The sequence below is a fragment of the Heterodontus francisci genome, chromosome 19 (assembly GCF_036365525.1).
Source record: "Heterodontus francisci isolate sHetFra1 chromosome 19, sHetFra1.hap1, whole genome shotgun sequence".
Lineage (NCBI taxonomy): Eukaryota > Metazoa > Chordata > Chondrichthyes > Heterodontiformes > Heterodontidae > Heterodontus > Heterodontus francisci.
The window spans coordinates 39927241-39943874 of NC_090389.1; the positions used below are offsets into that span (position 1 = coordinate 39927241).

General features: G+C 42.3%; 1 protein-coding gene across 15 annotated transcripts in view; it reads left to right on the forward strand.

Moving 5' to 3' along the window:
• Positions 1 to 16634, forward strand: part of LOC137380025 (forkhead box protein P1-like) — a 621483-nt gene that overhangs the window by 200459 nt on the left and 404390 nt on the right. The window lies entirely within an intron of this gene.

Below are 16634 nucleotides of genomic sequence, written 5' to 3' on the forward strand. Positions count from 1 at the left end.
CCTTGTTTTCAAATCTCACTATGGCCTCGTCCCCTCCCTATCTTTGTAACCTTCTCCAGCCCTACAACCCTCTGAGAACTCTGAGCTTCTCCAATTCTTAACTCTTGCACAAACGCAATTTTAATCATTCCATCATTGGTAACTGTGCCTTCAACTGCCTGGACCCTAAGTTCTGGAACTTCCCCCTCGAAGATGCTCCATCTCTATGCCATTCTCCTTTAAAATGCTCCTCAAATCCTGCTTCTTTGACCAAGTTTTTGTCCTAATATTTCCTTATATGGCTCAGTTTTTGATAACAGTCCTGAGCAGCGATTTGGGCTGCTTTATTATGTTAAAGGCGCTATATAAATATAAGTTATTGCTGATGTACTAGTTTAAACCCCTGACCCCTTGTTTTGCTCTCACCGTTTAGATTAAACTAATTTTCCAGATTTCCATACCAATTATAATCTTGTATATATCAAAGGTCAGCTCCCTGGCATTTCCTTTCAAGGCTGAAGTTTCTCTAGTGTTTCCTCATACTTCCAAGGAAAAACTCTGCAGTTATATGGTTCCTTTTGAGAGTTTTGGGCATTTCACAGGTAATTAAGTACTTTAGAAGTACATTCACTGTTGTAATGCAGGGTTATGTGACTACCAATTTGCATACAGCAAGGCCCAATAACCAGCAGTAAATTCCCAGCTGATCTGTTTTAGTGATGTTGATTGAGAGATAAATGTTAGCTGGAACACCTTTCTTGCCGTTATTCAAATAGTGTCATGGGTTCTTTTCCATCTACCTGGTAGAACCAGTGGAGCTTAGGTTTAATGTCTCATCCAAAAGATGACACCTCTGAGAGCATTCCCTCAGTTCAGCACTAAAGTGTCGGCCTAGATCATGTGCTCAAGTCTCTGGATTGGCACTTGAAACCATTGTTTTCGGAATTGGAGACAAGAATGTCATCACTAAGCCAAGGCTGGCGATCAGCTGGGGCTAGGGCTCTTCTATGTACTGTCTCTAGCACTTGAATGTTCCCTTATGTCCCAGTGACCAGAACTAGATACAGTACTCACAGTGTAGTTTAACCAGTGCACAGTACAGTTTGATAAACTCGAAGCTAGCTGTTAGATGCTTCAGCACATCAGTTCATCTTGCTGTAGCCTCAACATTTCAGCAAATAGAAGAGCAGCCACAGCAGGTAATTAGCATCTCCATATGACTCATGAACTTCCTAACACATTGATTCTTCAACCATATCTAAAATGAACAAATGCAGGTGTGCTGAAGAACACAGTCTATGATGATACAGCCATCGTTATTGAAGCCACCTCAGCAGAAAAGCTTAAAAATAAATACTTATATTTGTTTTATTTACAAGTATTACCTTTGTACTCTAGTCCACAGAGACTCAATTAGTAAAGCTCTGTGTTTAGTATTGTTTTTAGTTTTATAAGCCACATAACATAAGAGATGCAGCCTGCTGTCAACCAGTAGTGGGTCATCAGCATTCAAAGAAAAATGGGAGAAACACAATCAATTCCACATCTTCTTCACAAGGATTGCTTGGATGATGACTTCTCAGCATCAACACAGCCATTTCATCTTGCAGTGACGTCTTGTAGATATCTTTGTCAGAGGTTTTTCATATTATGAACAAGTATGGGGCAGGCAAATGTATAAGTTTTGAGTCAAGGGCCCAAAGTGAGAAAGAAGTAAAAGGCAAAAAAAAATTGAAAAACATCATAACTGAAGTAGGGATTAGTATTAAAGGTTAAAGCAGGCTTGAGAATGGATAATGGGGAATACGAAAGAGCTTACTGACATAGCAGCAGTAAAAATGAAAGGCGTAAGAGAGAAGATGAGATATGACAGAAGTGTGAAAAATATTAAGGAAAGAATTGTAGAGTGTAATGAAGGAGGTAGCAGTATCACTTTAGCAGATGCTGTAAAACAGTGGCCAAAGTCCCTGCCATTATTTACATAATCAACCAGTATCCTTAAGTAACCTTAATTTATGATTATTTCTGTCTTTTTGGTTCCATTCTGGTGTTCCAGTGTTGTAGTGTGGAAGTATTTTCGGGTTGAGCATTCTATGATCAAATTTCATACTTCTAACCATGAAGCTTATTTTGTAATGTTTTAGTATGAACGCATCATTTTGTATCAATGAAGTTAATGCTTACTTATTTTTATAAGTAGTAATTTAGTTTTATGTGAATTAAACACATTTTCATTTACATAGATACCTTTTCAGTAATGTGTGAATTAAAAGCTTATTTTAAGTCAAGTTGTAACCAGAGAATCACCTGCAATGCCTTTTCTTCCCACTACCCCACCGTTACCTCTGGTGCCCCAAGAACCTCTCCAGAACCCCCTCCTATTTCTCATCTATATGCTGCTCTATGGCGACATCATCTGAAAACACAGTGCCAGGTTCCACATGTATGCTGACAGCTCTTATTTCTACCTCACCACCACCACCTCTCTCGACACCTCCACTGTCTTTGTAGTGTCAGACTGCTTGCCTGACATCTATATAGAACATAGAACAGTACAGCACAGTACAGGCCCTTCGGCCCACGATGTTGTGCCGAACCTTTAACCTACTCTAAGACCAAACTAACTACCTACCCTTCATTCTATTATCATCCATGTACCTATTCAAGAGTCGCTTAAATGCCCCTAATGTATCTGCTTCTACTACCACCGCTGGCAGTGCATTCCACGCACCCACCACTCTCTGTGTAAAGAACCTACCTCTGACATCTCCCCGAAACCCTAATTGAAGATGAGCGTAAATTTCCTGCAACTAAATACTGGGAGGACTGAAAATATTGGGCTGAAATTTATACTCCCGGCAGCGGGCAAAAACAATGGTGGCCTGCCTGTGCAGGTCGCACGTCGTGGAGCCACCGCGATATTAAGTATGGCGGCTCATTTAAATAGCTGGGGTGATCCGCTGTCCCCCCTCCCGCCCCCCCCACCGATGACGTAGAGGGGTGGGCTGTCCGTCCCCGGCAATGGCGTGTGCACAGGTGCAGATGCCATTTTTAAAAGGCTTCGAGCCCTGCCGTTCAATTTAAATATTTAAAGACATATTGATTCCAAAAAATTAAATAAATTTATCTTGCCTCTCTCCCAGCCCCCCAATAACCATAGAATTAATTACTTGCCTTCTACCTCCCCAAAACACTTACCTTGTCCACCTGACCTTCCCCCCCCCCCCCCACCGCCAAAGTGCATAAACTTTATACTATAACCCTTCCCACCATCCCCTACACCAATAATATGACTTTGACCCCGCTCCCCAACCCCCTGCACTGAGAAACCTACCTCCTCTCCAACCCCTCCCCCCCCCCCCCATCGTTGTTCTACCTCGGTACCCTATACGGGGATCTGAAGGTGTGGGAGTGCCGGCAGCACAAATATCGCACCAGGACAGACAGCAGGAGCATAAAGGTAATTAATTCATTAATTTTAATTTATTTCAATATGTTAATAGTGGCCCCATTGCTGAGCGGGTGGTGGGGGGGTGGGGGGGGGTGGGCGGGGGCGCCACGAATTGTCTAAAATTCATCTAAAATGGGCTAAAATTCAGCCATTGTCTTCCATCCCAGCCAACAACTCCGTTCCCTAGCCACCAACTCCATCCCTCTCCCTGGCTGAACCCCACTATTCTCAATCTTGGTGTCATATTTGACCCAGAGATGAGCTTCTGACCACATATCCGCCAATTCTGTCAATTTCTATCTCCATAATATCGCCCTATTCTGCCCCTGCCTTAGCTCATCTGGTGCTGAAGCCCTCATCCATGTCTTTGTTGACTTAACTATTCCAATGCACTTCTGGCCAGCCTTTCACTTTCTGCCGTCTGCAAACCTGAGGTCATTCAAAAGTCTGATACCCATGTTCTAACTGGCACCGAGTCTCGTTTGTCATCCCTGTGCCTGCTGACCTACATTGACTCTGGTTTCAGCAATGCCTTGATTTTAAAATTCTCATCCTTTTCAAATCCATCCATGGCCTTGCCCCTCCTATCTCTGTAATCTTCTCCAGTCCTACAACCCTCTGAGCCATCTGCGCTTCTCTAATTCTGGCCTCTTGAACATTTACCGATTGTAATCACTCCATCATTGGCAGCCGTGCCTTCCAGTGCCAAGCTCTGGAATTCCTTTCCTAAACCTCTCTGCCTCACTTCCTCACTTTCCTTCTTTAAAACGCTCCTTAAAACCTATATCTTTGATTCATCTTCTGGCTATCTGCCCTAACATCATTATATGTGGCTCACTGTCAAGTTTTGTTTGATACTGCTCCTGTGAAGCAACATTTGGCCATTTTACTACATTAAAGGCATGAAATCAATACATGCAAAATACTGCAGAAGCTGGAAATCTGAAATAAAAACAGAAAGTACTGGAAATACTCAGCAGGTCTGGCAGCATCTGTGGAGAGAGAAGCAGAGTTGAAAGGTCACGGACTTGAAACATTCACTCTGCTTCTGTTTAACTGCTAAGTAAACATTTCTCTTGATTGGTATTACTTAGGATTGTAGAGTATTACAGCACAGAAAGAGGCCATTAGCCCATTGAGTCTATGCTAGCTCTTTCAAAAAGCAATCATTAGTCCCACTGCCCCACTCTATCCCTGCATTTTTTTTCTCTTCCAAGTATTTATCCACATTTTTTTTTAAGTCTGCTAATTGAACCCTATCAGGCAGTGCATTCATTTGTTGCATAATTTTTATCCCCTCATGTCACTTATGGTTCTTTTGCAAATCATCTTAAATCTGTGTCATAATGTTATTGTTGCTTCCGCCATTGGAAAGAGTTTCTCTTTATTTCCTCCATCTAAACTGTTCATGAAATAAAAACACCTCTATCAAATCTCCTCTTAGCCTTCTGTGCTGTAAAGAGAAAAAAACCCAAATTCTCCAGTCTATTCTCATATCTGGTTCCAAGGATGAGGGATTACATTCTAGTAAATCTCTTCTGTACCATCTTCAAAGCCTTCATGTCCTTCCTAAAGTGTGATGTCTAGAAATGGACACAACAGTCCAGCTGTGACCAAACTAGCATCTTCTACAAGTTTAGAATAACCTGGTTTTGCATTCTGTGCCCCTGTTTATAAAGCCCAGGATCCCATATTCTTTGTTAGCCTGTCCTGCCACCTTCAAAGATTTGTGTAGCAACGCCCCAGGTCTCTCACTTCTTGTAACCCCTTTAAAATAATTTAATTAATTTTGTTTCTCCTCATTCATCCTGCCAAAATATATCACCTCATATTACGACCGACCGCTTCAATCAAAGCCCCCAATCAATCACAATTCTGATTGTGGTGGGAGAAATGCACTGTTAATTCAATTCCGTCCCTCCACAGATCGCCTAACATATCATTTTAAACTTTCCAAATTAAAGAAAGACCCAGCCAAATTGTACCATCTATTAACCCCTGAATGAGGCTAACCAAACCAGGTTTCTTTAAATCAGCAAATTAATGGTTTAATCAAAAAAACTAAATTCATAAACACTATGAAGATATAAACAACATTTTAAATAGTAAAAATTAGAGTCCTTGCAAATTTACAGTCCAGTGTTGCTTGAAGTCCTCACAGCTGTCCGATGGGGAAAAAAAGGTTCTTCAACAGCAGAACAGTCCGTAGTCTAATTCCAGCAGTAAGTGATGCTTTCCTTCTCCAGCGATGGATTTTGACAATTAACAACTAGCAAACACTTTCAATAGAATGAATCTGATTTTAGAGTTTTTGAGGGATAAAAGATCGTCGCAGTCTAACTTCCCTTCCTTCAGTTTAAATTATCAGAGATCTCTGTTTTGGCTTGACATTTTTTAAAATTTTGAGAGATAATAATAATTAAACAGACTATATTCCCCTCCTTCAGTTTAAATGGCTGAGAGCTCTTCTTTCAGGTGCTAATACCAGCTATCTCTCTGTGTTCTGTTAGAACAGACTGTCTTCAACTAAAAAGCCAGTTCAAAAAATAATTGCAACATTGTATATCCGCTCCTTGGTCCCTGAATGGCTGTTGCCAGGTAAACAGGATGCATTCATTGAAGCTGGTCGGTTCCCTCTCCATATGCTTGTATCCAATGGCAACCAAAATGCACTTTCTCCAACTCCTGAGGCTTGCTGGTTCTTAAAGCAAATCTGATCCTTTGCTGTCATAAAGACATACCACATATTTCCCAGAGAGATAAAAAAAGACAGGATCATGACACCTCACACTTTTCTGTGTTCAATTTCATATGCCATGTGTCCACACATTCCACCAGCCTATCTATGTCCTCATGAAGTCTATTACTGTCTTCCTTATTGTTTACTGTACTTCCAAGTTTATTTGCATCTGCACATTTCAAAATTGTGCCCTTTACAAGTCACTAAAGTATATCAAAATCAACAGTACTCCGAGTACTGAAACTTGGAAAATGCCACTGTATATCACTCTCCAGTCTGAAAAACAGCCTCTATGCTACAACTTTCTGTTTTCTATCCCTTAGCCAGTTTTGCTTCCATCATACTATCCCATGGACTTCAGTTTTGGCAACAAGCCTAGTTTATGGCACTCCACACTCTTACCTCATCAAAAAACTCAGTCAAGCTAGCCAAACATGATTTGCCCTTAATAAATTTGTGCTGGTTTTCCTTTAATTAGTCCATGCTTTTCCATGTGGCTGTTAATTTTCACCCAGATTAGTGTTTCTAAAAGCTTCCCCACCACAACGTTAAACTGACTGGCCTATAATTGCCAGGTTTATCCTTATCCCCTTTTTTTGAACAAGGGTGTAACATTTGCAATCCCCCGGTCCTTTGGTATCACCCCTCCATCTGAGGATTGGAAGGTTATGGCCAGCACCTCTGCAATTTCTACCCTCACTTCCCTCAACAACCTAGGATGCATTCCAGCTGGATCAAGTAGCTTATTTTCTTTAGGTATCACCAAGCTTTCCAGTACCTCCTCTTTACCTATTTTCATCTCATCCATTATCCCAGTAACCTCCTTTTCACCATAGCTTTGGCAAAGTCCTCTTCTTTGGTAAATACCCATGCAAAGTGCTCATACTACTTCAGCCATGCATTCTGCCTCCACCCGTAGATCTGCATTTTGGTCCCTAATTGGCCCCACTGATTCCTCTGACAACATGTTTATTGTTAATATGCCTATAGAAGACAATTGTATTCCCTTTCATGTTAGCTGTCAATCTACTTTGTACTGTCTCTTTGTCCCTCGTATTTCCTTTTTCACTTCCCCTCTGTACTTTTCATATTCAGCCTAACAGCACTGTGGGTGTGCCTATACCACATGGACAGCAGAGGTTTAAGAAGGTGGCTCACTACCACCTATTCAAGGGCAATTAGGGCTGGGCAATAAAGGCTATCCTTGCCAGTGACACCCACATCCCATGAACAAACTAAAAATAAAATTCTCTCTTGTATTATCAAGCTAACATCTGTCATGCGCCCCCTTTTTTTTGCTTCATCCAGGGAACACTGGCTGTGGTTTCCCTCACTTTCCCCCTTGTGGGTATGTACCTAGACTATACCTGAACCATCTGTTCTTTATAGGCTATCCATCACTCCATTACATTTCTGCCTGCCTATCTTTGACTCCAATTGACCTGGGCCAGATCCCTCCTCAATTTGCTGAAATTAGTCTTTCTCCAGTTAAACAGTTTTTCAGTTCTGGAAAGAGCTTGTAATTATAAAGCTCTATTTCATGTCTCCTGGAGTTTCTAAAGCACTTCACACCCACGGAATTACATTGAAATATAGTCACTAGTTGTAGCCAATTTGTGTACTGCATCATCCCACAACAGCAAATGGTCTGTTAATCTACTTTTTGGGTGCTGTAGGTTGAAGGAGACATATTGGCTAGGACATTGAGAGATTTTTTTTCCTCTGGTCCTCTTTGATTAATACTGTTTGATTTTTTACATCCACTTCCACAGGCAAATGGCCTAGATTTGAAATCTCAGCCTAAATGTAGCACCTCCACCAATGTAGTCCTCCACAATACTGCACTGGAATATCAATTGAGATTATGTGATCAAGTACTAGTGTGGGCCTGAATCCACAATTTTCTAATTTATAGGTGAGTGTTATTAAATGTGTCAAGTAAACAGTTATTAAGATAATAGATACCATCCATGGGAGTGATGGGCTTAGAAAACCCAAAGCTCATAAAAGACTAACAGCTTGATATTTTTGGACAGGTGAATATACTAAAAGTCTGCTGCAGATTTGCCAGTCTTTGGTCCATGTGCAGAATGACAGTTTTTCTTTCAAATAGTAAGCATTAATGCCAATGTGCCGTAATTTTTCTATGGTTCAATGGTGACAAGACTGATCTCATACAACCTTGTGGTCTCTTCATCTGTTACATGCAGGTAGATTGGAGCACTTACTGGATATGTGCACATTGCTCCTCATTTTTACAATTTTTCTAACATTAAATTAGGTGTCAGGTTTTTGCATAATATTACATAGTATTTACAGCACAGAAACAGGCCATTCAGCCAACTAGGTCCATGCTGGTGTTTATGCCCCATATGAGCCTCCTCCCACTGTTCTTCATCTAACCCCATCAACATATCTTTCTATTTTTTTTTACTCTTGTTTATCTAGTTTTTCTATCTTACATTTATGGTAGTTACCTCAAATACTCTTTGTGATAGCAAGTTCCCCATTTTAACTATTGTTTGGGTAAATGAGTTTCTCCCAATTCCCTAGCGGACTATTAATGACTGTCTTATAATTATGGTTTCCAGCTCTGGCCTCTCCCCAAGTGGAAACATCTTTGCTATGTTTACCTTACCAAATCTTTTCATAACCTTAGAGACATTATTCAGCTCACCCTTTAGTCTTCTCTTTTCCAGTGATAAGAGCCCTCAGTCTGTTCAATCTTTTCGAACAATTATAACCTGTTAATTCTGATTTCATCTTTGTAAATCTTTTTTGTGCCTTTTCCAGTGCCTCTATATCCTTTTTACAATATGGAGACCAAAACTGTTCATCGTACTGCAAGTGTGGTCGAACCAAAATCTGTTCAAGTCAACACTACATCTCTGTTTTTCAATTCTAAGCCTCCTGAAATGAACCCCAGATCTTTTTATTTTTGCTTTCTTTAATGGTCTTATTAACCTGCATTGCTACTTCTATGGATTTGTGTATCTGTACCCCCACACCCCTCTGCTCCTCTCACCACTAATTTTCCAACCAAATGTACCACCTCATTCTTATATTTTTTTTATTCGTTTTGTGGGATGTGGGCATCACTGGCTGGGCCAGCATTTATTGCCCATCCCTAATTGCCCTTGAACCAAAGTGGCTTTTTAAGAGTCAACCACATTGCTGAAGTTTTTTTGCCAATTACATGGCTGCTCTGCAAGTTTATTAATGTCATCCTATATTTAGTCACAGATCACATGTGATACCGCTCAATTTGGTGTTATCTGGGAATATTGTATTGTACTTTCAATTCCTGAGTCCAAATCGTTTATGTAAATGGTGAACAAATGTGGTCCCATCACTAATTCTGTTGTAACACAACTTCCTACATTTTGCCATTTCGAGTAATTACCTTTAAGCCCTACTCTCAGTTTCTCGTTTTGTATCCAGCTTACAATCCATTTTGCTACTTGTTCCCCGATTCCACATGTTCTGACCTTAGTCATTAGTTTATTATGTGGTATGTTATTGAATGTCTTTTGAAAAACTCAAGTATTTTGGATGCAAAATTTTGTTGGGTAGTGCCCGTTTTTTGGTGTTGTGGGTGTCATTTTGGGTCCAAAATGGCATGCATGCTGTGTGGACACCACTTTGGTCAGGTTGTTTGCATGGGCACTGGGAATGTGTGCTGGAAGCATGCAGCGTAGGCAGACCATGACATCAGTCAGCGTGTAATGCTTATTTGACTGTAGCAGTGCCATTTTTGACCCCAACGCTCCAATTTTTACCCTTTCTTAACCTCACACAGCTGAACTTGCATTTTCCACTTGCGCTATTTCAAAGGAGCATCACTTCCAGGTTAGTTGCTGATTGATTTCTGCTGGCTGCTGCTGACATAGTTGAGCTGTTTGGTGGTTTGTACTGTTATTTAAAGTCAGTGAGGTCTACAGGGAGTGGTGTGGCATGTGGTGAAAGCCTTGGTTCTCACTTCAGGGGTCGGCTCAGACCACTTGCTCCTAGTCATGGGTTCTGTAGTTTATATCCCCTTTGGTCTGCAGCATGAAAGGGAAATTAAGCAGAGGTGACACAGAGGAGGACAAGCTGCTCGAAGAGGTGGGAGGAAGAGGGGGATAAGGGCTCTCAGCAGGAGGCCTTATCCATGTATCCGGAGACTATTTCCTGTACCTCATCCTAATCCAGGACGTGTGTGTGCGCTGTCTCTGCTTCACTAAGGAGGTGCTCACCGAAATCTGCCACCTGTTACAACAGACTTCTAGTGTCAGAACCATGAACTTCTTCATGTTGGGCTCCTTCAAAGTGGGAGCAGGGGCCATCTCCAACATCTCGCAGTTAACCATCCGCTGTTGTATAAGGGTAGTCACCGGCACATTGCATACGAAGAGAGGGGAATATACTGCCATCTGCCTTTCCAGAGAGAAGCAGGTGGAGTGAGCACATGGCTTCGCTAGGACAGTGGGCTTCCCTATGGCGCAGGGTGTTATTGACTACAGACACGTTATTTTTCAGGCGCCAAATCTAAATGTAGCTGCTGTGTGACCATGTACAGTGCACCATGCTTGTCAGTGTTCAATATACTGGCATCAGCGGCAATGCCTCTATTCTGCACCAATACGCTGTACTATCAGCATTAGAGCCACCACGAGAGACCAGAGGGTGGCCACTGAATGACCAGAGCTATGTGCTAACCCCAGCTCATGACTCCAATGTGCAACCCATGTACACGTGGGCAGCATGCATATAATGTGAGCCATGCTAACATACTAAACATCATCAAGCACACCGTTGGGGTATTTAAGCAATGGTTTCATTGCTTGGACTGCTCTAGAGTAGCCCTGTAATATCCTCTGGAGCGCTTGTCACAATTTGTTTTGGGCTGCTGCATCCTGCAGAACATCAACATCATGAGGGCACAGACAGCCCTTGCCACCAGGCATACAGTGAGCAGCTGAGGGGGAGGAAGTGGGGAGACAACCAATACATCTGCTTTCTGGCCAGGCTGTCTGTGATCGGCTCATCTGACTGCGGTACCAATGAACACAACCCCAATTCCTCTGCAACAACAGTCTCACACCTTCCCTACCCTCTGTTACAGACCATCACAGCGTCCTCTCGGCCTTCCCTAATGAGTCGGAGCATCTCGAACTTGTACTCCAGCTCAAAGACTCTGAGTGGGAGTGTCTCAAGCCAGGGAGATTTACTGCAGATGTGGCAATCCAGAACAGTCTCGCTGTCCAAAAACTCCCACATATTACAGTCCTGACACATAGCCTACACTGACATTTCTGGTTTTTATTTATTATTAATTGTATTATACCTAGAACTAAATTACTTGAAATCTAGAATATATTTAGTATATTTTCCAACATCTATAAAAACAAAGGTGACCGCGGTGACTGCAACAACTACCGTGGAATCTCCCTGCTCAGCATAGTGGGGAAAGTCTTTGCTCGAGTCGCTCTGAACAGGCTCCAGAAGCTGGCCGAGCGCGTCTACCCTGAGGCACAGTGTGGCTTTCGTGCAGAGAGATCGACTATTGACATGCTGTTCTCCCTTCGTCAGATACAGGAGAAATGCCGTGAACAACAGATGCCCCTCTACATTGCTTTCATTGATCTCACCAAAGCCTTTGACCTCGTCAGCAGACGTGGTCTCTTCAGACTACTAGAAAAGATCGGATGTCCACCAAAGCTACTAAGTATCATCACCTCATTCCATGACAATATGAAAGGCGCAATTCAACATGGTGGCTCCTCATCAGAGCCCTTTCCTATCCTGAGTGGTGTGAAACAGGGCTGTGTTCTCGCACCCACACTTTTTGGGATTTTCTTCTCCCTGCTGCTTTCACATGCGTTCAAATCCTCTGAAGAAGGAATTTTCCTCCACACAAGATCAGGGGGCAGGTTGTTCAACCTTGCCCGTCTAAGAGCGAAGTCCAAAGTACGGAAAGTCCTCATCAGAGAACTCCTCTTTGCTGACGATGCTGCTTTAACATCTCACACTGAAGAATGCCTGCAGAGTCTCATCGACAGGTTTGCGTCTGCCTGCAATGAATTTGGCCTAACCATCAGCCTCAAGAAAACGAACATCATGGGGCAGGATGTCAGAAATGCTCCATCCATCAATATTGGCGACCACGCTCTGGAAGTGGTTCAAGAGTTCACCTACCTAGGCTCAACTATCACCAGTAACCTGTCTCTAGATGCAGAAATCAACAAGCGTATGGGTAAGGCTTCCACTGCTATGTTCAGACTGGCCAAGAGAGTGTGGGAAAATGGCGCACTGACACGGAACACAAAAGTCCGAGTGTATCAGGCCTGTGTCCTCAGTACCTTGCTCTACGGCAGCGAGGCCTGGACAACGTATGCCAGCCAAGAGCGACGTCTCAATTCATTCCATCTTCGCTGCCTTCGGAGAATACTTGGCATCAGGTGGCAGGACTATATCTCCAACACAGAAGTCCTTGAAGCGGCCAACATCCCCAGCTTATACACACTACTGAGTCAGCGGCGCTTGAGATGGCTTGGCCATGTGAGCCGCATGGAAGATGGCAGGATCCCCAAAGACACATTGTACAGCGAGCTCGCCACTGGTATCAGACCCACCGGCCGTCCATGTCTCCGTTATAAAGACGTCTGCAAACGCGACATGAAATCGTGTGACATTGATCACAAGTCGTGGGAGTCAGTTGCCAGCATTCGCCAGAGCTGGCGGGCAGCCATAAAGACAGGGCTAAATTGTGGCGAGTCGAAGAGACTTAGTAGTTGGCAGGAAAAAAGACAGAGGCGCAAGGGGAGAGCCAACTGTGCAACAGCCCCAACAAACAAATTTCTCTGCAGCACCTGTGGAAGAGCCTGTCACTCCAGAATTGGCCTTTATAGCCACTCCAGGCGCTGCTTCACAAACCACTGACCACCTCCAGGCGCGTATCCATTGTCTCTCGAGATAAGGAGGCCCAAAAGAAAAAAAAAAGAATTTTCCAACAGATGCCCAACTTCTATGGCTGCGGACCATCTATTCACAAATGTAGTTAAAATAGCAATGCACACAGATAATTGCTTATCATTTCGGCTCGTTTATTAATAGCACTGGAGAATCTTCAAAAATCAAATACACCAAGACAGATCTTCACCTTTAATAACATGGAAAGCTTATGTTAGTATGCACAATACCTTGTTTAGTTGTCAATTGTCTTTGATCAAGTAAAAATCCTAAACTAAAACGTTGTCTTCTATACTTTACAATAAACCACTGTTTCAAATACATTTTTAATTATTAATTTTGTCTTACAATAGTTACTGTGATTATCACGTTGGTGGGCGAGGGGGACCATTTTGGCTCACAACTCGACAAAAACTTAAAGTACCTTAATCAACATCTAACTTGTCTCTTCAATGGGTCCATAGTTCCTGCTTCTACTCCTTACGGAAGTTCTTTGCATGAAGAGGAGCTTCCTGGCATTAGTTCTAAATTTTTCTTTCACTGTTTAAACCTGTGACCACCTTCTCCCATGATCAAAGTTTACCTTGAAGTTATGATTTGGATTTACCTTTTCATTATCATCAAAGGAATTTATAAATTCTCCTTTAAAACTAATCTATTGTTTGATTCCAACATGCTTCTGTTGGATATACTGTGGTGCAATAATGTTTTCTTAGCAGCAGCTTTTATTTTATTTTCAACTCCAAACTTCTCTATGTCAGCGTGTTTGAGGTCTTCAACACCGAATGCCTCCCGAAAATTACTGTCTTTCTTAACGAGCCTACTTACACTGTAGATTTCCAAATAAATTTCCTTGGACTCTAGTGGGTGTGCTGGGTATCCCATGGAGCCTTCGAGCTCATTAGATTTCTTTCCACCTCTGAACAGAATTCTATATTTATTGCCTGACTTGACCATAACTTCTCTTTCTAAATTGTAGTGGAAGAAATTCTGCAGTTTTCTTTTGGGTATGAACATACGAATTAGAAGCAGAAGTAGGCCATTCGGCCTCTCGAACCTGCTCCGCCATTCAATAAGATCATGGCTGATCTGTTTGTGTTTCAAATTCCACACTCCCATCTACTCACTAGTGTTTGCCAGTATTTGCAGATGATCCTCAGACAGAAAAGTTTTAAATCTCCTGACCAACAACACCTTCTGTCTGGTGTATTCAGAAAATTCACTTCACAGGATTATTCATTATTCAAATGTCAAAGTTTTAATTGAACTATTAAAATTCCCTTCTAATTTATTATACTAATGATGGACTGATTAAGTCTGAAACTAACAGCTATTCATAGTTTTGCACTCTGTTTATCAAGTGATTTAGATAGTTTTTCCTTTTTGAATTTACACTTGCATCACAATCACAAAATCATCAGCCCCGAAATTAGCTCCAGATTTGAGCCCTGAGCATTGCATGCTGTCAAGTCTTTTCTTCCAGACCATGATGTTATCAATGAACCAACATGAGGGCTCATGCCTTTGTACCTGAAGCCTTTGTATCACACACCATAAGGAAATATCAAAATAGGAACTTGCCGTGTGGGTACCGTAGCTGGATATATGCTATTCTGCTACTGGCTTCGGTAGCTTGGGTCTCCAATTGCCAGATAAAGATAAAACTGCTGGATTTTGTTAGATGAGCAATCTAACCGAGCTAGATAAAAGCACTTCACCAGTGACAGTGGGATCTAAATGTATCTCCTTGATACCATACCTTGATGTCACCATGTATGTGCCCTCATCCCATATATTTTGGCATGTTGTGACATCACTAGTTGTTGATATCATGATGCATCATGGGGCATAATGCATTTTGGGTCAGTTTGTCACGACAGCTCTGCACGTGTTTCTTCTTAGCCGCGGGGCAAAAGTGCTTGTGGCACATATTAAAAATAAATTCTTACTTAGGCTATTCGACCCAGACATGGCCTATAATATAAAAATGTTGCATCTTGTTATACCAACCAGTTGGGACACCAGCCATAATTCTTTTATTAAATGTACACAAGGGACCACAGCTCTTCCAATTTTCAAATGAGGTTTTTAAAGCTGCAATTCTCAATGTTGCTACAAATACATTGATACAAGCAGCGGGTCCTCCCTGTTAAAAATGTTTTTTCTAGTGTTTGTAAGTTTTTACAGTGAAGATAAATTTCAGGAATAAGCAGGTTGTGTACTAATGTCTCTGACCTTTAGGTTTTGCCTCATAATTCTGTGCATGTCAGGAATTTAGGAGCAAAGAGCAGAGGTTTGATGTGTGAATACACAAACTGAGCACTCTTGATACGTGGTTCTGTTATGAAAACTTAAATCTTTCCATAAGGCACAATACTAGTGAGAACATTTGTTGAAAGAAAATATTTCCTCCACTTGTATGCTTGAAAAAAAAAGTATATTTTTGTTACAATGCTGTCACTGCAGTTACTTTTACTAAATTTGGCTCAAAATTTCAATTTAACTAGTAATTATTGACAATGGTGTAGTGCCAAAACACTCCCACAGGGGATGCTGAGACCAAGTGGGCCCACATCAGAGACACCATCTATGACTCAGCAATGACCACCTATGGCAAACGTGTGAAGAGAAATGCAGACTAGTTTCAATCTCATTTTGAAGAGCTGGAACCTGTCATAGCCGCTAAGCGCATTGCACTGTTGAACTACAAGAAAGCCCCCAGTGAGTTAACATCCGTAGCACTTAAAGCAGCCAGAAGCACTGCACAAAGAACAGCCAGGCGCTGCGCAAATGACTACTGGCAACACCTATGCAGTCATATTCAGCTGGCCTCAGACACCGGAAACATCAGAGTAATGTATGATGGCATTAAGAGAGCTTTTGGGCCAACCATCAAGAAGATTGCCCGCCTCAAATCTAAATCAGGGGACACAATCACTGACCAACGCAAGCAAATGGACCGCTGGGTTGAGCACTACCTAGAACTGTACTCCAGGGAGAATGTTGCCACTGAGACCGCCCTCAATGCAGCCCAGCATCTACCAGTCATGGATGAGCTGGACGTACAGCCAACAAAATCGGAACTCAGTGACGCCATTGATTCTCTAGCCAGCGGAAAAGCCCCTGGGAAGGACGGCATTACCCCTGAAATAATCAAGAGTGCCAAGCCTGCTATACTCTCAGCACTCCATGAACTGCTTTGCCTGTGCTGGGATGAGGGAGTAGTACCTCAGGACATGCACGATGCCAATATCATCACCCTCTATAAAAACAAAGGTGACCACGTTGACTGCAACAACTACCGTGGAATCGCCCTGCTCAGCATAGTGGGGAAAGTCTTTGCTCGAGTCGATTTAAACAGGCTCCAGAAGCTGGCCGAGTGCGTATACCCTGAGGCACAGTGTGGCTTTCGTGCAGAGAGATCGACCATTGACATGCTGTCCTCCCTTCGTCAGCTACAGGAGAAATGCCGCGAACAACCGATGCCCCTCTACGTTGCTTTCATTGATCTCA